Here is a 21,870-nt window from a genome sequence, read left to right on the forward strand (position 1 = left end):
GGTTATGTGATATATTACTGTCTGCAATGGTGATTATAGTCCTCAATTTCCCTCAAAGCACGTTCAGTGACTCGTGCTTGATTATGTTATTAATAGCAACAATGATGTCTTCAGAAGAAATTGAAAAATGCACTTCATCATCGACATGACAAAGTGAAAACTGATTGTGATATTATCATCATTGTTTTAACACGGACTGACTGAAATGTCATCATTTCATCTGTGACCTTTTCGGACAAATGACATGGTTGGTTTTGTAGATCTAAAATGAGTTGTTTTCAGATCAGCTCTAATAATTACAGTAACGAGTAAATCATTTACTATTGTTGTCGAGAGCTGCTGTAAAATACTCAAACCTGAGATTCTGCAACTCTGTCTTTTTAGTTTGTTGTTGCCTTTTTAAAACAGTGCTTCATCACAGAACCAAAGGAAGAACCGAGGACCTGATTCTCCATATGCTTTAACATTTGAATATAGTGTTCGTTCATCTACAGCAAATACAATCTTTAATTCTGTCATGTTTGAAATGTTTAAAGTATAATGCTAATACTGCGCAGCTGGCCAACAGTGTGTAGTACATGGGGTTGCCACATCATCTGGTTGTGTGTCTGACATGTCTACGTCAGATCAATGCATGTCTTCAAAATACTTTTAAATTGAAAGGCAACAGTCAAACCTTTAAAACCCAACATCCTACCTTTTAATCACTTCTAAAATGATTTTATTCAGATCATGAAAAACAAAAAAACAAGGGCAAAAGTTGATATAATATGTCGTTGTATTTATGATCTTGAAACACCTTTATTATGGTTTGAAGGCCTTCAGCCAACTGACCATCCATCCCAGCCACCTAAAGATCCTCGCAGAGCTTCCGGCCAACCTGAACGTCCTGCTGCTTCAGCACTCTGAAGACGGGTAATTCCTCTTTTGTCCTCGTCTGTTGTCTCTCGCTACATTCACCTTTCTTTGCCCTGCTATGAATTCTCTCCTTGTCGGCCTCTGGCTGCTTCATGGTATATGAGTCACAATAGGTTTTAGGCTGAAGGAACACTGTAGACATGAAGGGGCCTGCTGTGCGGTACACCTGCCGCTAGAGGGCTGATGTAGAAACTATGTATGTGTACTTGTGGAAAGAGATGGATCTATGGTAATTGAAATGTAAGAGATTGAAAGTAAGCATGTGAAGTAGTGTATACAGTATACATTGTTTGCTTGTCTTTGTGTTTAGGTCAGAACTGTACGGGGCCTTCTATGAGATGATCAAAGCTCCAGATCAAAAGGGAAAGACGACGCAAGTTCCAGGTTAGAGGCTCGTGCTTTTTTATGCCTCTTAAGCATTATGTTTCTGGGTTGTCCATCCGTCCGTCTGGTCCATTCAAGCTTCGAGCTCTTCAGTACAGCACTACTGCATTCATGTATTTTTATGCCGCATCTAGTTTGTCCCATTGCCCCGGGGGCAGAGATGGGCAGAGATACATCAAAATGTATTTTGATACAAAATACCCCTTAAATAAATGTATCAAAATAAAATACAAAATACTGGTGCCAGAAAATGAAACAAAATACAATACATGTATTTTGTATTTGAAATACAGAAAATATTTTTTTCTGGATTTTCCGTTTTCTCACGGTTTGGTCTATATAACGTACACAAAGCTCTGGTGAACCCCAGAAAAAGGAAGAACAGTCACAGAATGTCTGTGTAACTAAGCAAAGCTATTAAACGACAACAACTTGATTGATTATGTATATATATATTTTTATTAATGGGACTTAACAGCCCATAAACTTTGGCTTTGCATCAACAAGAACACATTCATCTATGAGGTGGGACCCAAAGCAAATAAACTACTGGCAAAAAGACTGCAAAAACAACAGGCAGAAAGGACAATCCATAAGATAAGGGATACGGTTACAAATCAATTACAAATCATGTACCCAAGGAGGTTGTCCGAATGTCTGTGGTGAAAAGCCGAAAAATAAAGTGTGAAAAAAGAACATATTCATCACATATGAATAGCATCACAGCCAGTTTAGTTGCCTTTCAGAACAACTTTTCAAATATTTCTGGCGTTAACCGCCTCCTGTGCGGATGGAATATTATTCCTGCAAATGAGAACAGTCTCTCAACCGGAGCTGAAGAGGGGAGGGTTGTGTTGAATCGAACAAAAAGGAGCTTGACAAGTGGGTACTGCTGAAGAGAAAGCAGGTCTTTTCTGGTGTCCTCCAGAAAACGAAGGGTCTCCAACTCAGCTTTGCTGTGGCTTGTGATCTCCTGACTTTCCTGGACTTGAGTTTCTTCAGCTGAGAAAACAAAGAAGTCATCTTCCTCATCATCTTGGAGGTTGGAGGAAGCCGTTTCACTCTCTGCCACCAGGCCAAGATCTTCAGCTGAGTGGAGCATAAGCAGGTGGATTCGCCTCCTTTCTCCTGACAATCGTGGTGGTAGCCAGCGCATTTTGAAGAATGGGTGAGTGACTGTTGCCAAGATGGCTTCGTTCACATCCGTCTTCAACTCCAGATAACTACTGAACCTTTTCTCAAAACCTACCAAGATGGCTTGTAAAAGGGGAGAAGTGTGCCTTAGGTTGGAGGCTTGTAGGTCATGGAGTTTGGATTGCACAGCAAAAAGGGTAGGGATAACTTCACCATAGTAGCAGGATATCTGACCCTGTAGCCGATCTATGGCTACTGCAATAGGTCTCAGGATTTTGTACCACTGATCTCAGGATCAGTGGTACACACTAAGCTCAGTGTATGAGTGGCACATCTCACATGAGGTGGTAGGATGATTGCACCTTCAGACACTTCTTCTTCTGAAGCATTGATGGTTACAAAGGATAGTCCATTCTCTTCTGTGTCATCATTCTCGTCTTCATCTGCAACAACAGATATGTTGAACTCCTTAAAGGCCTTTACAAAATTTGACCCATTGTCAGTCACTGTTGCAATGATGTTTTCATTTGACAGGCCAAATTCTGAGTGGATTTCCTCCAATATCTCAGCAATGCGGTTGTAGTTGTGTGGACTTGGGAAATGTCTGCATGCGAGAACGACTGATTCACGTTCAGTTGAATCTGGCTTGATCCAGTGAACTGTTACGCCCATGAAGCTAGTCTTACTAGTGGACCAGATGTCAGCAGTGGTGCAAACATATTGCACCGTCTTCAGTTTCTCTTTCAGATTACTTTTTTTGGCATTGAAATCTGCGTCTATTCTCCTTCGCAGTGTACGTCTGGAAATCACTGTCAGATTGGTGTTTAATCCAATTGAATCAATTCAACAAATTCAGTTTGTTCAACTGTAGACAAAGGATGCATTCCCTTCACTATGTATGAAGTAATGAGAGAATCAAGTTTACCCTGTGTTACTGTGTGTTCAAAAAGGCGGGTCTGCCTATAGGGGGTGTTTGTCTTTTTGCCACTATAATTAGGCCTGCACTCTTTCTTGTGCCTTTCAAAATCATCAAGACTGTCAGGGTGAAGTCTCTTCAGGTGAGTTTTGAAATTTGATGTTGCTAAAAGAGTTCCAGATATTACTGCCTTCTTTTTGGTGCAGAGTTTCCACTCCGCCTGGATCTTTCCATCTGGTGTTTGAGAGACAACACTGAAAACGTCCCATCCAAGATTGCAGACACAGGCTTGGTTCCATCTGTGCTTGTTGATGGTCCTTCTTGAACATCATCTTGCTGAGACATGTTGTCCACCTGGCCAACTGTAGAATGTATGAAATAATAAAACTAAGAATACTTTCATAATATGCCTTTTAAATAAAATAAATTGGATATTTAATGTTTTTTTAACAAATAGCCAGGCTATGACAGTAGATGTCCAACTGTGAACTATATTATCTGCCAGTAATTGATATGGCATTATGACATCCACATTGAGAAGATACAGCATAACTTGTAATTCAGTGCAAGATTAGATGGTCAGACGTCTCTTGATAAGGTTATCATGAACATACAAGCTCCCAATCTCCCTCTTCCTATATAGCTAGCTACTCGACTGATAACTTGCTCAACACTGGCTATGCACTAGCCTAGACAGCATTCGAGCGTCATTAGCATGTTAGCATCGATTGCTAGCTTGATATTATAAACATCACTTCACCATGTATATAGACAGCATGCTAGCGTCATTAGCATGTTAGCATAAATCGCTAGCTTGATATTATAACCATCACCATGTATATAGACAGCATGCTAGCGTCATTAGCATGTTAGCATAAATCGCTAGCTTGATATTATAACCATCACCATGTATATAGACGGCATGCTAGCGTCATTAGCATGTTAGCATAAATCGCTAGCTTGATATTATAACCACCATGTATGTAGACAGCATGCTAGCGTCATTAGCATGTTAGCATAAATCGCTAGCTTGATATTATAACCACCATGTATGTAGACAGCATGCTAGCGTCATTAGCTGGTTAGCATAAATCGCTAGCTTGATATTATAATCATCACCATGTATATACAATAGGCCAGGGGTGTCAAACTCATTTTCACTCTGGGCCACATCAGCATCACGGTCGCCCTCAAAGGGCCGGTTGTAACTGTAAGACTGTATAACGTTAACTAACGTCTCCCTAACATATTGTTAAATAACTCTCTGCATTTGATTATTGTTTATTCAAGTGTTAAAATATTGTACATGCAGTTATATAAATGTAAAATGATATTTAAACACATTTCTGTTATTATAACATAAATCATTTTAATTGAGGGTTAAGAAACCCACATTACTCTTTCAAAGATCAAACTATTAAAGAAAATAACAAAGACAAATATCAAACACAAGTTATGACAATAACTTTGTTCAAAGCTGTTTGTGTCACCTCTCTGCATCACTAATGTTCCTCCCTGTCGTCGTCCTGTGCATGCAGCTACATCCAAGAGCTGCTCACTGAGAGTCAGGTCTGATGAACATGGATAGATGATGTATCCGTGTTGTCTGTGCTTTAATCAACAGTTCATTAAAAACACAAGTACCTGCTCGTCTCTTAGCTAGCTGTGTTGTTAGATTGCTGCTAGTTCATGAACTCGGTCTGCGATGGTGTTTCTTCACAAACTGACATTTGTAAAAGTCTGTATCTGGTCGGAGCACTGCTCACATACCTTCAGCATGCTCTGGGCTGTAGCTTGTGTCAATACATTCTGCTGTGATTGCAGTCTGCCTTTTAGTTCTTGGACAATTTGATGTTTTTCTTGGAGGCCAAATGTTTGGTGTCAAAATGCCGACGTGAATTGTATTCCTTCATCACCGACACGCCTCATAACACAGAAGACAGACCCGTTTTCTTGCAGCACAAACATGTATTCTCTTTCCCATCTTTCATTACATTTTCTTCCCTCTGCATCAATTGTTCTCTTCGTGGTCATTTTGGGATTATTTGTCGATCTTTTTCAATTGTTGGAAAACCTCTTTTCGGGCTGTTGCCTCTCCTGTCCACCTGTTGTGATAGTTTTAATGTCGGTACACAGACAACATGCTATCTCATGATTTCAACTTTCTATCTCATAATTTCGACCATGGGGATACTTTTATTTTCAAGTCTAACTTTTAATTATTTTTCCAAAAAAGAAAAAAAGTGTGTATATATATATATATATATATATATATGTATAATTTTTTTTTTTTTGCTGGCGGATTCGCGGGCCACATAAAATGACGTGGCGGGCCGGATTTGGCCCGCGGGCCTTGAGTTTGACACCTGTGCAATAGGCTATGTAGCCAGACCCAGACATAAATTATACATTAAGCTAGTTGACATCTGTCACACTCGGATCAAATATTTACCTTGACAGACAATCCATTGAACTGGAAGATCTGAAGACTGAACTCGTGAACTGTTTTTTGATTTGTGGAGAAAGTATTTTGAGTATTTTAAATACAAAATTACTCCACTCTAAAGTATTTTGTTACAAATTACATTCGATTTTTCATCGGCCCTATCAAATACAAAATACTCAAAGTAATTGAAATACGTATTTCAAATACAAGTAATTGAAATACTGCCCATCTCTCCCCGGGGGAACATGGTCTACATGAAACATACGTTGCTATTCGTAGCATTGTTGTCAGCATTTAAATGGGGACAAGTAACAGGATAAACAGTGAGGGGGTAAAAAAAATAAGATGAGACGGAAGAAGAAAGAGGGATCTAACAAAGAGACCAGGAGGAGGCGGGGCGGGTGCTCGTGGGGACCAATTACCAGACTATTACATGTCTGATTGTGTGTCAACGCTGTGGCTGCAGGTACCCTGACGTGCTCTACGGTGGCCAAGGTTTCAGTCTGCCCACGGGCTCTGCTGGCACTGAGGGACCAGACTCGGGCCTTTGGCCTGGAGACGAGACATGCCCTCAGCAAGCAAGCCTGTCGGCAGAGGGCCGAGGGCGGTCCGGAGGCCGCCGAAGAGCCCCGTGCTTTTCCCCGCGTACGTCTTGTTGAGACCTCTGCTCTTCTTTCACTCCATTAACATTATCCACAGCAAGCCTCATGAATAAGCTCACTCCGCTGCAATCATCATCACCTCACGTCTCCTCCCGCTTGCTGGACAGCGAGATGTATCTGCTTCCATCCAAGCTTATAGATGTCCGCATGAAAAAACAAATAGTTTGTTACAGCTGCTGATGCTCCTCTTCTCTTCTTCTCCTCTACAGAAAACTGCTGCAGAAGAAATGTTAGGAGCTCACTTCAGAGAAATTGTACAAGATATGGAAGACTATTTGAATCCACTTCTCACACAGTTTGACTTCTCATGCTTAAGGTGAGGTATTGTATATGTCTGGAGGTTTGTCCTCAACAAAGGCTCGACATATTTCTGTCCTATGTTGTCGTCAGATGTGAGGTAGCTCAGCCCGACTCATCCTCACCTGTCCTCACCTCCCTCAGAACCCAGGCTGCACCACCACCAGTCCCTCAAGTGACCACAACCAAAGAGAAAGAAGAGAAGGGGAGCTCAGGTAAAGGAAGAGCATGTTGGTTGAGAGCTTTCTTGTGTCTGTGACACCCTGAGGGCCTTGTGTATCATATGAACATCCAACATCTGCTGTGATTCTTATCTGTTTATTGGCATGGCAACCCCATCAGCAGATTTCTGTTCACCCCCTTCAGGCCAGTGTTGTGGCTTTACATGTGATATAATGTGATAAACGTCGATTTACACACACAACTTGATAACTCTGTACTTTTACCAGGTGCCGTGGAGATTATAGAGCCGCTGAACTTTTTTTTTTTCTTTCAAAGAATGAACTCTCTACATTGTTGGAACAGTCACACAACAGTTAGAAAGTATGGATTTCAGATGTGCAGCCATACATGTTAAAGGTTAAAGGCAGCAACATCTTCAAGATTAAAATAAATGATGGGTTCTGAGAAAATGTGTGTACTTGTGTGTGTGCAGCTAAATTAGCAGCAGAGCCAGGGATGTGTGTGGTGTTGCTGGCAGACAGGAAGTTGCTGGAGTTGCCTCTGGAAGCGTTGTCCATCCTGCAGGACCACGACGTCTGTGTCTCGAGACTTCTCCCTCCAGCTCCTCCACAGTCGCCTGAACAGAGAGGAACCAGACAAAGGTACTTTTATCATTTGTATGTTGTTGGTATCATGAAGTAATAGAGTAGCAATGAATACGATTCTTTCTTCAGCTGTAGATTTCTGCTTCATATTGCAGGCCAGATATTGTGACGTAGACGTGGCGGGTAAAGTTAAGTAGTAAGAAACAACATAGTGTTGAACTGGTGGACCACAACGAAAGAACAGGAATGAAACTAAAAGATATGACTTGTTATGAAACATATGAATGTTTAAAATGTGGCAAAGATCCTGTAAGAACAGGTTTCCTGATGGGAGGAAGAAGACCATACAGTCTGAGGTGTCTTATCTGTTGAACTGTTCATAATTAGTGGGCTTTTTGTCCAGTATCAGTGGATTTTGCCTCACATCATTCCCCGTCATATTTATGTAAATAATTGCTTACATTTGCGAAAGCATCTTGATGCTTGGATTTCGACTGCAGGCAGCCATCCATAGAATTGGAACATGTTCAGGAGAGAGGTCCGTTCACATCCTGCCGGCATGCTGAAGTGGTTGTCCATTTAAAAGTGGCCATTGTGATGCAATTTACAGTCAGGACTGTGGGTTTAATTGTCCAGGTGTAATATATGTAGGACATATAATGCTTATGCTTTTACATTTTTCCATCACGGTGTGAGGTATTGTTTTGTTACATTTTGGAAGTTCAGCCTTCTATAATAAGTAGATTTTCTCATATTTGCCCTATGGGGCAAATTGTCCTTGATTCCATTGCAGTGTTTGATGCAATATATCAAAATCAACGTTGTTGCTAATTCTTATCATATCCCAGCAGTTAGTCTACAGAAAATAAATACATTTCCTGTTTTCATAAAAGAAACAGTGGCATCGTGTAAACAAACTGGCATTCGAAGGGCTAACATTTTGAAAATGAATATTGAGTATTTGGTGGTGATGATCAGGACTGAAGCTTGTTAAAAACATTGAACTTTTAATATAATATCAATATATCATTTTATGCCAGTAGTCCCAGTTCTGACGCAGACATTTTTGTACTCCAAGGACATGAGATCAACTTTTTTTTAGGTTGTGGCACAAGGTGGCCAATGTTTTTAATGTTTTACCTGCTTTATCCTATAACAAAGCTAGCTATCCATAAAAAGTACACAGCTGACATGTAACATAAATATAGAGCCTTAAATTAAACAACATTGAAACTGCGTGCTTAAAGGAAAAAAGCAATTAGCTGTGGTTGATTTGCAATTACTGTCGTCTCTCATTAATAAGAATAGCAACATTGTTCACCAATGTATTGTTAAAGGTACAGTGTGCAGCAATGGACTAAAATGTCAAAAACTATCTTTTCATATTTCACTATCGGAACATAAGGCAAGTGAGCAACAAGTACAGTTGTGTTGTTAGAGAGGACTGTTCAATGTGCTTCTGGTCTCATAAACGTATCACAACCGTTTCAAAGCTGGAGTTCTCCAGTAAAGCCAGTATGACTGTCCAGTATGAAGGTATATTTGTGTCTTTATTACGCAAACAAAAAATGTTTTAAGAACACATTTCTCGCACTGCAATCAAAAATCAAGTTTGTAAGTAAAAATATATAAACTGAGTTAGTTTTGCTTATGAAACGGATTTTTGGCTGCAAATCAAAATCCTTTGCTCTCAAAACAAAAACCTTTGCTCTCAGAAAATGATGGATGTAGTGGGCGGGGCATACGCTGCTGAATGAGCCAGGTGTTTTATTTATATATATATATATATATATATATATATATATATATATATATATATATCCCCTCATTTGCAGATTCATCAGCAAAATGTAACCTTTCAAATACTCGCTTATTCCGCTTCTTCTAGATTTGTCACAAAAACAATTCTCCAATTTCCTAACTGCCTTCCGGGTGCTATGATTGACTCTTTTCTATCACTTAATACGAGGCTAAATGGGCTCACTTCAGTCATGTATGATCACATTTTCAAGCTAAACCCAACTTGTTTGGACTCCCGAAGGGACATCCGGGACCAGGACCTCAAGATTACCACGTCAGATCAGCACCTCCTCTATGAGTCTGCTGCAGTGCAAGATTTACCGACGCAAGACTAGCCAAGATATACCCTGACAGAACTGATATGTGCAACCGATCAATCAACAATGAATAATCAATTAACAATCAATAGTCTGTGTTTTCATTTGCTGAGCGTAATGGATATCGCTGCCGTGAGGAAACTTTTACAACTCTTCTTCACTCACCAATAAATGTCACTGACTTTGCAGATGCTGACTTTTTTTCTTTTCTTTTTCCCCCAGTCCCAAACGCTGTGTAATCTGCCCCGCAGATGTATTAATTCTGCTTCCTGTCTGTGGCAGTTGAAAGTGACAACAAGAAGGAGACCAAAGGTGGCAAGGGAAATAAGGGGAAGGCAGATCAAAGACAAGCCATCAAAGTGGTGAGTTCAGGAAATGAATCTGGGCCTGCCAGATACGGACGGCAACATTACTTTTAACCTGCAGTCAGCACCGGCAATTATTTATTTCCTCTCGCCTCCCTTTTAAGTGTGGTTTTTCAATCAATTACATCATGTGTTTTCGTAAAGATCCTATTTCTGGCTTCTGAGCGTTTATCCTCCTTCATGCACCACTTTGCTTGTTTACAACCAACCCCTTCCTTTCTACTTACATTTCTGTTGCTCCGTCTCCTCTGTATTGAACTACACTCTTGCATTGTTTCTCGCATATATATATATATATATATATATATATATATATATATATATATATATATACTGGGTACACTTTGTTTGTCACCATCTCTGGTTCAAGCTGTAACTCGTTTATTTTCCCAGATACCTGTGAATCGTGTGTTGCCTTCTAACACCTTCCCAGTGGATGCGCGTCACATGAAATGTATCTTTTTATTTATGTTTTTGTGAAATATCAAACCTATTTGTGTGTTTTTAAATTGGCTGTTTTATTTGTGTTCTTGACACGTATTTGTAGAAATGTTGGAGTATTGTTGTTAACATACCCCCACAGATATTGTTGACCCTCACAATGAAGGCAACTTTGGTAAGAGAGATGATGTTACACATGTAAAGGATTAATAAGGCAGAATATTGATGTGTATTAGTAAATCCAAGAGTGGAAATGGCAGAAAGATTGTGTGTTGCTGGTGATCAATTACAGTACAGTATAGCTCCAGCCGCTTTTCTTTCACGGATGCTGTGTTATGGACTGAAGTACAGGAGTGCCGGGATGCTCTACTGTGATTAATGTTCTTTTCATACTGTATTGCAGCCGGGCATTGGCCCAGCTCGCTCTGCATGTCAGCGCGTAGCCTCTCAAAGCATCCTTCTCCCTTTTACAATACAGTATTTTACTTCATTTTATTCGACTTTTGTGGCCTCGTATGAGTCATATTCCAGCTCCCGGTTCAGTGTCGCCCCTTTAGCGGTGTAAGGATCCGTCATGTTTGTATGTTGTTCTCCATCTGGCACAGAAGGGACCAGTCTGAGCGTGAGGATGAAGGAGATGTTGGAAACCCACAGCCAGCATTGTAGCCATGTGTGGGAGGGCTTCATGGGCAGCAGAGAAACGCCCAGGTCAGAATGCAATGCAGCACGTCTTTGCACTGAGCGTGCTCAGAACCAACTGTGTTTGTGACATTACAATGCACCTCATCTGCACCGCTAACCCTTCCCCAATATGTATCAAGTGTGTCCGAGATGGAGCAGCTGCTGTGCAGATGCAGTGCCTTCATTTACCTGGGGATGGAGCGCTTCATGGCAAACATCCCACCGGCCAAACTGGCAGCCTTCAATCTGTCTGGTACTGTACACCCAAACAGCATTTCTGTACAAATGAATGTAGGTACGTTGTTTTAAAATGTTGAACATGTCCAAATGTACGACAGCGTATTAGGGCCATTGTATGTGTAAAAAAGAAGAAATTATGAGAAAAACATCTATTTCTGAGATTGAAGTAATACAATTACAAATAAAAAACACATTTGGATATTCTCTGAGATTTAAGTGGTAAAAAAAAAGAGTTTACCAGAAGGAAACTAGAATATTCTCTGAGATCATAACGTAATAAAAGAAAAAACTCTGACATTCTCTGAGGTTAAAGTCTCAAATTTCTGAGAAATGAAAAACGGAAAAGTCCTGTTTTTTTGGTCACAGAACCATAATGCTTCACTCAGGTTGGCTCGACCTCATCACACCACAGATTGCCATGTATTTTAACTGCAGTGGATGACATCATCAAATTGTACTTTGCAATCGGATTTAGCAATAAAGGAATACTCGTGATTTTTGCCCAGAACCACCGTATTACCAGCAGCATCCAGCCTTCGAAGAGAGTAAAGTGGACTTATTCAGAAATTGTAAATTATTACTTTAATCTCAGAAATTCAGAGCTCTTTCAAAAATTGCACATATTTAGCACTTTCCATTTTTGGATGAACCAAACTTAACACAGCCTATAAAAAAAAAACTGTTTTTAAAAATACATTGACTTAGAAACCTCCACACTGCTAAATACAATATATAAATACAACGACATCAGGGACATTGGTAAAAGAACCTGATACTATGTGTACATATGTATGCGCATCCAGGACTCTGACATGTACAAGGCAGCCCTCTGATGGGATAGACGTGCAAACTGTTATGGTTTGAGTAACAAAGATTGAAAAAAGATTTCCCTTGATGTTGCTGAGATAGTTACTATCTCACAACCCTCTCAAGCTAATATGAAAGATCACTATGAAGGTTACTGTGTCGTATAAAACACTTACCGAGTTCTATGTAACCACACTGCTGTTTGAGTTATCTAAAGCCGTTTTAAAAGGTGTATTAGGAAGAAAAGTAAGGCGTCAAAACACTGTAATGGCTGAATGACTGACATTCGGAGCGGAGCAGTTTGTCGATGATGTAAGCAGTAAATGGAGCAGTGGGCTTAGTCACTTCAAACCCATCAATCTTTTCGTTCCCTGTGTGGTTATAGACGTAACCCTGTCCTGCAGCGAGAGATCAATGAGGTTTTACTTACGGATCCCTGCTACACTTTAACATTCCCACAGCTTCACTCGTCTCAAAATATCTTAAGATTGGCTCTCTGCTCTTTATGTGGTATTTTAACACGGATATTTGCTGAATCATTTCAGCCGAAAGTCACTGTTGCCTCAGTCAAATGATGGCTGGAGAAAAATAGAAGTGGAACCTTTATGATTTTCTTTCCCCCCGGAGTAGTCTCAAAAGAACCCCTGACCGTGGTGATTTATTTACAGCCGGCGGAACAGGAAGCGGAATGCGTCTCCCTCTCCTCGCGCACTAGAGGAGGGCCTCTTCCCTCCCCCAGCACTCGTTAGATGAAGAATAAGCTGCCCCGGATCACCTTCCAGTCCCTCACCCCTTCCAAGATATACTTCACAAAAACAACACGCCTTCATCTTAATGGCTCCCTCCGCCGGCATGCAAAGACTGGGTGGACTCAATGTGATCGACAGAGTGTCAGCTTGGCCCTTACACATGGCCGCAGGCCAGACATATGGGCCTCCCGCCAGCCCGGCGCTGTCGTGCTGCTAACTATAGCGCGACTGACACCATGGTCTGAGTTCCAGCTGTTACCTCACAACAAACCGGGCCGCTCTTAATTAGCCATCAGGATAAGAAGAGCCGATGGCAGATTTGGGTGTCATGCCGTACCACCTGCACTCGTATCACAAATCACTTTGTCTTGTTTAAGTAATGATATTATGCTTCTTAACATGGGGGGGGGGGGGCGAGGTTTGCACTGACATGGCTGGTGTGTGCAGCCGACAGTGTTAACTACTAATCGTTAAACCTGTCCGGTTCCAATTTAGAATTCTCACACTTTGTCTAAAAACCTCTGAAACAAGTTGGTATAAAGAGACTGAAAGGTGTGTGTCAGCGTTAGTCTCACGCCTCTGCTTCACCACGTTCTGAGCACAGGGCTTATCCTCCATTAGTCTCCTCGAGTAGACAACATCATTGGGGGTTGTTTCCATATTTTGAACTCAATGTGTGTCTCAACTGTTAATACTTGAATGATCCCCTTGTTGTTTTAGAATATAATCATTGTGTCAGCATACAACTCTTATGATTCTTAGAAATTCTCCTCCTTCTGTTCGTAAGAGGGTTCTGTTAGTTGTCTAATAATAATGATGAGGATGACGTTTTCTCTCCTCAGAGTGCCGCCTGGCTCTGCTCTTCGACCTGACTCAGAACAGTGCCAGTGTTCTCCGCCAATCGAACCTCGACATGTCCAAGAGGTAACCGCTCTATCGAGTGAAGCTCAAACTCAGTTTGTCAAAAATCCTCTGCACTAACCTTTCTATTAAGTAATGACATTGAGTTCCTGTATTGACAAGAACACAGTACAGCTGTTGTTTCAAGAGCGGCTTCAACCACAGCTGCTCTCCCCCGAGCACATCTGTCCTCTGTCGCCATCACCAGCCGCCGCGACTGTTCCTCACAAGGCGGCCGGAGGAACACGGAGTTCTGCTGCTGCCTCTCGTTTGTCAGAAGCTTCGGAGAGACCGTCGCACATTGAGAGAAAACATATTTATTTTTCCCTTCGTGACGGGAATCAGTTAGCCAGGCAGAAGCAGAAGGGTTTACCACGAGGCAAAGCATCATGGGAATACAGTAAAGAAGGAAAAAAATTGAATTAAAGTAGTTTTAATGACATTATTTTCATATGATGTATGAAAATATCCCAAATGAACACTGCAAGCGGCTACTTGATTACTATGAAGGGATTGTTTTAACAGCAGTTGATCACTATAAGCTGTTAACACTGTGTTTCTCTTCCGTCCAGTGCAGCACAGCTGGACCTGGAGAAACCCCTGGAGAGCGCTCTGCTGCTGAGTTTGTGTGGTGTCGGCTGTATTGTCCTCCACCAGTGGCACAGCAGCCTTCAGCAGAACACACGCACGATGCTCAATGTGCTCGACAGTAGGTTCTGGACAATACGTTTGCCTTTTCTACATTTCCCACCACGTACTATCCACCTCATACATTGTAATTTACAGGTGTGTGTGTGTGTGTGTGTGTCCACGTGTTCATGCAGATTTACTGAGGGTCAGGCAGACCTCTGGCCAGACCGTCCACGCCCTGAGGAGAGGGGACGGTGAGGTCACAGGATCACATGACACTGTTCATCCCACTCGCGTCCTCATTTAGCCTCACGTTGGCATTTCTGTTTCCTGTAACTATGTCCAAGTGTTCCTCTGTGTGTGAGGCTCTGGGCTCTTTGTGAATTCAGATAAGCTTCAGATATAGTCATGGCTTCCTCTGGCTTGTTCTCTGCAGATCAAGTTCTCCGCAGTGACTCGGAGGGAGACGATGCTCGCCACAAAACCACTCTGGCACCAGCAGCCTTCAACTGCATCGTCTATGGCCTCCCGAACTTAATTGTTGCCTAATACGCTGTATATCCTCACTGATATTTCACAGTTCAAGATCATTTCTGAATATCAGCCGGCTTTGCGAATATGAACTAAAGCTACTGTAACATGAGGGGGGGGGTAGATATTTCATTGAAGGTGATCCATGACCTCTACGTTTTCCATCCTCAAAGTTTTTAATATTGTTGTTACTGTACACAGCAGACGTCAGGTGCAACGTGCTCTGTGCTGTGGGAGAGGGTAGCTCACAGAGGCTCCCCTCACCCTGTATGCATCCTATTCATTACATGACCAACGTTACTGCTCATATCGCTCTGACAAGTTGTACACTCGGGATCAGTCGATACATATTGTGTTTAGAGAGCGCTGTCCACCTCGGTCACCATGGTCACCAACGGGAGGAATGAGCTGAGGTCAAAGCAAACGCTGTGACTGAACACAAATGGATGAAATCCTACAAAACGACAGGACTGAGCTTGATACGCTGTGAGTGCACTGACGTTCTCTTGTTGCTTGTAATGCCTATTTACTCCAGCCTCGTTTATTGAAGCCGTCGCTGTTTGTGCTGCTTTAGTCTCTCGTTGACAGTGTTCACAGTTCTGTCGTCTTGATTCGTCACATGAAACTCTCGGTTGAACATTTTTTAAACGTTGAGCCCCACAAACACTCACTGTGTCTCACACCGCGTCAACATGAAGACCACCAGCAGTCTCTTTGGTGGACTTCAGTTCAGAGGCGCTGGATTCATCCTTTTCATGGAAATGAGGCTCAAATTAAACGGAACCGTGTTCCCTCATTTTCATTTAGAGGATGCCCTTATCAGACATTGCAGCTCCCGCTTAATCCTTCTACGTATTGTTGTATTTCACTGGATGTTAATTTGGTACATTTCTAAATGTTAAATAAAAACGTCCCATGAGGAAAATAAAGGTGTTGTGACTGTGTGAACTGTAACCTGAGGTTTAAAAGGAGTGGAAGTCATTATCAACTGCTTTGATCAGCAAGCTGCGGTCGTGAACGCTGGTCTGAAGTCGGTACATCCGAGAACCGTTCGTTTAACTGTTGTGTTAAACTAATGATACATGAAATAACATACACACAGTATATCATGCTTTACTACTCCTGTACTTCTGTCGATAATGGAAATATTGGCGGAAGCCTGATGAAGACGGACAGGAGAGTGGAGATCTGATCATGCACATGACATGTGTTTCATGTCGACATGACTGATATAACTTTCAACTACAGATGGTCTTCCTCAAAGTGAAGACGTGCACACACCTGTACTCGATGTGCAATCAAGGAGGAGACGTCACAGAACGACCTCCTAATCAGCCGAAGTGAGTCATCTGATGAGACATTCTCAGACAGATGAGACTTCTTTGTCCTGCTCTAATCCGATCGCCCTCGTGTGATTGGACGAACCCGCGTCTGCTCTGTCGGTGATGGAAACTGGGACTGGTGCCGGGAGATGATGACTTGTCATTTGAATCATGGCCGATCAGCTGAAAACCATCCGGTCTCGATCGTCAGTCGATCGATTGGTGCATCTCTACTAGGCTGTCGAATAGTGTTTTTGCTTGAACTGCCCATCCCAACCAAAAACATACTTGCATACAAGCTTGTATTAATTTGAATTAAATGACAGATAATGTATCAGTGCAAGAGTCCACTTTTTTTTATGCATGCAACATGGTTCAACTTGCAATGAATGCGAATCAAACTCAAGTTGCGATGACTTTATTTATTGTGTGTTTCATTGCATGGACGGTTGCACTCTAGATGAGCTCACATGAAACACTTTACTAACGAGTAGTAACCACCTTAATAAATCATGAATGAATCATGAATTGCAGTATTAATATGCGTTTATAAAGCATATGTTAACATAGTCCCTAACCATTATATATGTAAATGCATGAATAATGTATCTAAATAAATTATTAATCATTTACTAACACTTTATAAATTATCATTAATCATCTACAACTCCTTAATAATTGGTTTGTAAAATATATAATACTTCATTTACAAATGGGGAATCCATCATTTATAAAGTATGAAAACACAATAATGAAACACATAATAGACGGGCTTATTAATCAAGAATGAAACATTTATCACTGTTATGAACTGCTTACTGATGAATTATTAATGTAGGAACAATGCTTTATCAATGATGAATTAAGTGTTTACTCACACTTAACTAATGCTTCATAGTGTGTAGTTGTTACAAAGTGCTACCAAAAATGGTTTTGGTCTCTATAGCAAATGTCCCACTGTATGGGGGATGAATTCATATATAACTCAGCTGTTTAAATTATATTAAAGCTTAAAGCCATAATTAAGGGCGTGACCACTTTGAGTGACAGGCGGGTGCCGTCTCAAGTTGTCACCCTGGCTCGCCTCAGCTCCACTGATGAGACAAGATGAGAGGTCATTTCAAATATTATATTGGACAAAGTCTGCATCTAATGCTGACTTACGGAAATGGTTCATAAACAACTCAAAATTTCTGCAAACAAAATCCTCAAACACTCAGCGATTTGACAGTGAGACAGTCCTAAACCCTCACGGTCTTCGCGGGCGCGCGCCTCAAAGCCTGTGAGTCCGTGACTTTGGAGATTGGGATCGGGCCTCTGGCTGTGTCGTCACTGCCAAGACGCCGACTGCTGGAGTCACCCACGTTGAGCTCCACAATGGCTCTTTAGAAACCTATGGCCGACCTCACGGAGACAACGTCCATATTTTCTACAATTTATGTTAATACACATGCCTTTTGATTTTGAAAGTGCACTCATTTGGAAGCACATACAGTCTTTATGCGTATATAAACGAGATGATAATTGCGATTCTTATATGAATACTTTTTTTACCCCCCACGTCTAAGGCACTACACAATGCTTTACCCACACAATGCTGGGTAAGGTGTGTCATTGTGTGTAAAGCCTTCTTCAACCAGTCTTGAAGGATCGACCTCACAATAGTCCACCTGAGTACAGGACTTGAAATGGGACTTGAGATGCTGCTGAGGATTCAAGGTGAAACAACTGCTGCTTGTATATATAGTACAAGCAGCAGTATATATGGGCAACAGGAATACTGAGACACATTAATGCCCCGACAAATAGAAAGTGATGTTGGGACTGACCGCTTCCTCAGGCAATCTTAATCAGTAAATGCCGTCATATTCTCCATAGGTGCACCTCATTTCTCTTTCATCACCCCCCCCCCCCCCCCCCCCCCCCCCCCCCTCTGTCCTGGCGTGATCGGTAAACCAATCATGTTTGCCATCCCTAAGTACCTCTGAGTTCTCTTAACGCTGCACAGAAGAGGGGAGAGACAGGAAGTGAGGGCACACAGGATGCACCGCATGGGGAAGTCGATTATCAGACAAACCTTTCTGTTCATTTGAAATCCGTGAGTGACTGAGTACTGCTGGTGATATAGTGGGATGCATTGGCACGGCATCGCCACAGACACTTAGATGAGCTTCACATAAAGACAGGGAAAACATCTGTAAATAGAAATGCCCACGCCTACCAGCACCTCTAAAGCTCACTAATTAACACTTAACATTCTATCTTACGTGTTTAATCCGTTCAAAAGGAATAGTCTGGCATGTAAAACCATAACTTGTGGGGATTAACTAAACAGGGTTTAACATGAGCTTTGGAGGTGCTGGTAGGCATTCCCAGTTTCCAGTCTTTGCTTTTAGCTAAATGCTGAGACCAGGCAGGTATAATGTTTGTCATGTACAGCTTCTGAGTTGAGCTCCTGAGCATGCTGAAATGTACCAATTGGCAGTAAACAGAATGCAGAGCTGAAGCGGGTGGAAAGGTCATTCCTTTTCTTAGTATTAAGCGCACAGACCTGATATAACAAGTGAATTAGTCACCATAACTTCACCCACTGTTTTGTCGACCGCGGTTTCGAAGCCTTGAGTTCGGCCTTTTGGCTGTCGCCATCTTGGTTTTTGCCACCAGAAGTGACACGAGAGGGAGAAAACACTGAATACGCCATTTTTAGCCGACCAAAAAGGTTGCAAGATCAAGTCACTTCCCGCAATGGCTTCACTTTTCAGACCCGGTGATCCCGCCTGATTAAATGAAAAATGTTGATTTTGACATGCTTATGGCACTTAAAAGCAGTTAGTACCACCGATATAATATAATCTATTACCTCATGTTAACTCTGTCAAAGTTTTTCTACAACTAAGGAAACTAGGGAAACGAGATGCACCACTTGTTCATGTAACCTCGGGCTGCATAATGTGAGGGGTGCTGCATGTCTGGCGGTGAGTGCAATGCCAGAGATGAATGCAGAGTAAAGACGCTACATTATCTGATAAGCTGCAACATACTAATACTAATATGCATGTCCTCTCGCTGCCGCTAACAGCCAATGCCTGCAACCCTTTCGTTCGTCTGGCGTTATCAGCGGTTATCAGCCTCGTAGATACGGGTTAGAAGGGGCCTGCTACACCGACAATTTCAAATCAGAAGGCCGTTATCTTCTATTCAAATGTTAGAAGACGGCGGTGACCTCTAGCAGCCGTAGTAATTATGATGGGAGCAAAGGAGGGAGTCAGGTGACAAAGTATAAAGAGCAACAAAGCCCCTGCAAGCAGGAGTTTGGGGTGGATGGATGAGTCAATCACAGGACTTACTATTGGGAGAGTGCTTATGTTCCATCTAAAACCAAAAGTCAATGTTGACTTATTTTACCGTTCTTTTGTTCCGTAACTTACGTACTTTGACATAAATAACAAGCTTACTAAGTCCTTTTGTTACCTAAACCTAAAGTTGTTTTCCTTGAATTCACATCGTTAATTTCACTTCCACATTGTAGTCGGTGAAGTTTGGCGGGTGTGAAACATTCGAACGTTACTGAGTGATAACCTCCGATAACGGCCATTCAATCAGCTGTTAACATGTGTGCTTTCTTGCAGGGTGAATGTTGCCTTACTATTTCCGGTGAGATTGTAACTCGTAAGAGATGAATATTCTTTCCATCGGTAGACTTCCCCCACCATCACTCAAATTCTCAACTCATGCCACTCATGTAAGGCATGTGGGCGATGGAGGCTGCATTTGTATTCCTAGGATACACTTCAAAATTCTCACCATCACTTACAGAGCACTTCACGGTCAGGCCCCTACTTATGTAGCTGATCTACTTCACCCCTATTCACCCGGCCGCACTCTCAGGTCAAACGCTGTAGGTCTTCTGTCAGTCCCACGCACACGATTTAAGACCCGTGGTGACCAAGCCTTTGAGGCAGTGGCCCCGAGGCTCTGGAATGCTCTGTCTGCAACTCTACGCCTCGCAGATACTGTGAATACTTTTAAGAACCAGCTCAAAACCCACCTTTTTAGGCTGGTGTTTGAGTTAAATCCCATGTCCGAGATCTGCTCTTAAAATATGTTTTGTTTTGTTTTATTTTTTGTTTTGTTTTGTTTTGTTTTGTTTTATTTTATTTTATTTTATTTTATTTTATTTTATTTTATTTTATTTTATTTTATTTTATTTTATTTTATTTTATTTTATTTTATTTTATTCTATTCTATTGTATTCTATTTTATTCTATTTTATTTTATTTTATTCTATTTTATTTTATTTTATTTTATTTTATTTTATTTTATTTTATTTTATTTTATTTTATTTTATTTTATTTTATTTTATTTTATTTTATTTTATTTCATTTTATTCTATTCTATTCTAGTCTATTCTGTGTATGTAATTTATTGACCCTAGGGTCAGATTGTGGTTTTTTATGCTTTTAAATTTCTGCTGTTAAGCACTTTGTGATGTCATGTCTGTGAAAAGCGCTCTATAAATAAATTTCATTCATTCATTCATTTAGGCTACCTGTGGCAAGCAGTGTTACACACAACCATTCTGACAAGCAAGGCTGATTGATAACCTCCGTGAAGTATTCATGAAACCTCTGCTTCTTTATTCAAGGCCTGAGCGGTCTGCTTGTTAACCACGGCTGTCCAGACAAAGCTCTGATTTATGGCAATGCTTTATTTGACAGCCACCTTCCCGTGGCAAAGTTTGGGGATTTGTTGTTTTGCATACTCGAAACATCCTAAATGTTGTTCTGTTTGGCTTTCAATGCCCACAAAATAGTCATTATATATAAATGTGATTTTGAAATATTAATATTTCTTGTTTTAAATTAATTTAAATGAAATCCACAAAAGGACGATGGATGATGTTTCATTTGTATGCAAACTGGTGAACCTGCATTTACAAACTGCTTGTCTTGTGTGAACGCTGCTGCACATGTGTGTGTGTGTGGGATTTTTGGGACTCCCCTAAAGAGCTTTATTCACAAACTCGTTTTTTTTCAACAGGGAATTAGGTCGGACTGGAATTGCTTATAATGAAACTAAGATACACATAAATTGACTTGTTTAAAAAAAAATCCCCATTAGCTTATTGCTTCCTTTTTCTGATGTGTATTCTTTCAATTAATCATAAGTATCCCATAACCCAACGTTTAAAAATAATATATATATTTATTTATTGGTTATTATTATTTGCATCTTCGCTTTGAACCAGGAGAGGGGAAACACACAATTTCCCCACAGATTTAAAGCATGGCAAGATTTGGGCTTTTCACATTTGGTGTCAGTAGTCATAATCATATTACACATGCTGAAAATGCAATGAAGTGTGACAAGCAAGGATAGCAGCTCTGTGTCTGAGCGTGCATGCGTTTATTGATTTCATAATTGAACTGAGATGCTGAGCAAAGTGAATCCGTGTTACGACTTGATGTCAAAGATCGCTGATGAACCCTTACCAGACCATGGCCCAGAGTTTTACATGCGAGCAGGACGAGTAGACGGGGAATCATTATTTCACACTTCAGAG

The sequence above is a fragment of the Melanostigma gelatinosum genome (assembly GCF_949748355.1).
Source record: "Melanostigma gelatinosum genome assembly, chromosome: 12".
NCBI classification, from domain to species: Eukaryota; Metazoa; Chordata; class Actinopteri; order Perciformes; family Zoarcidae; genus Melanostigma; species Melanostigma gelatinosum.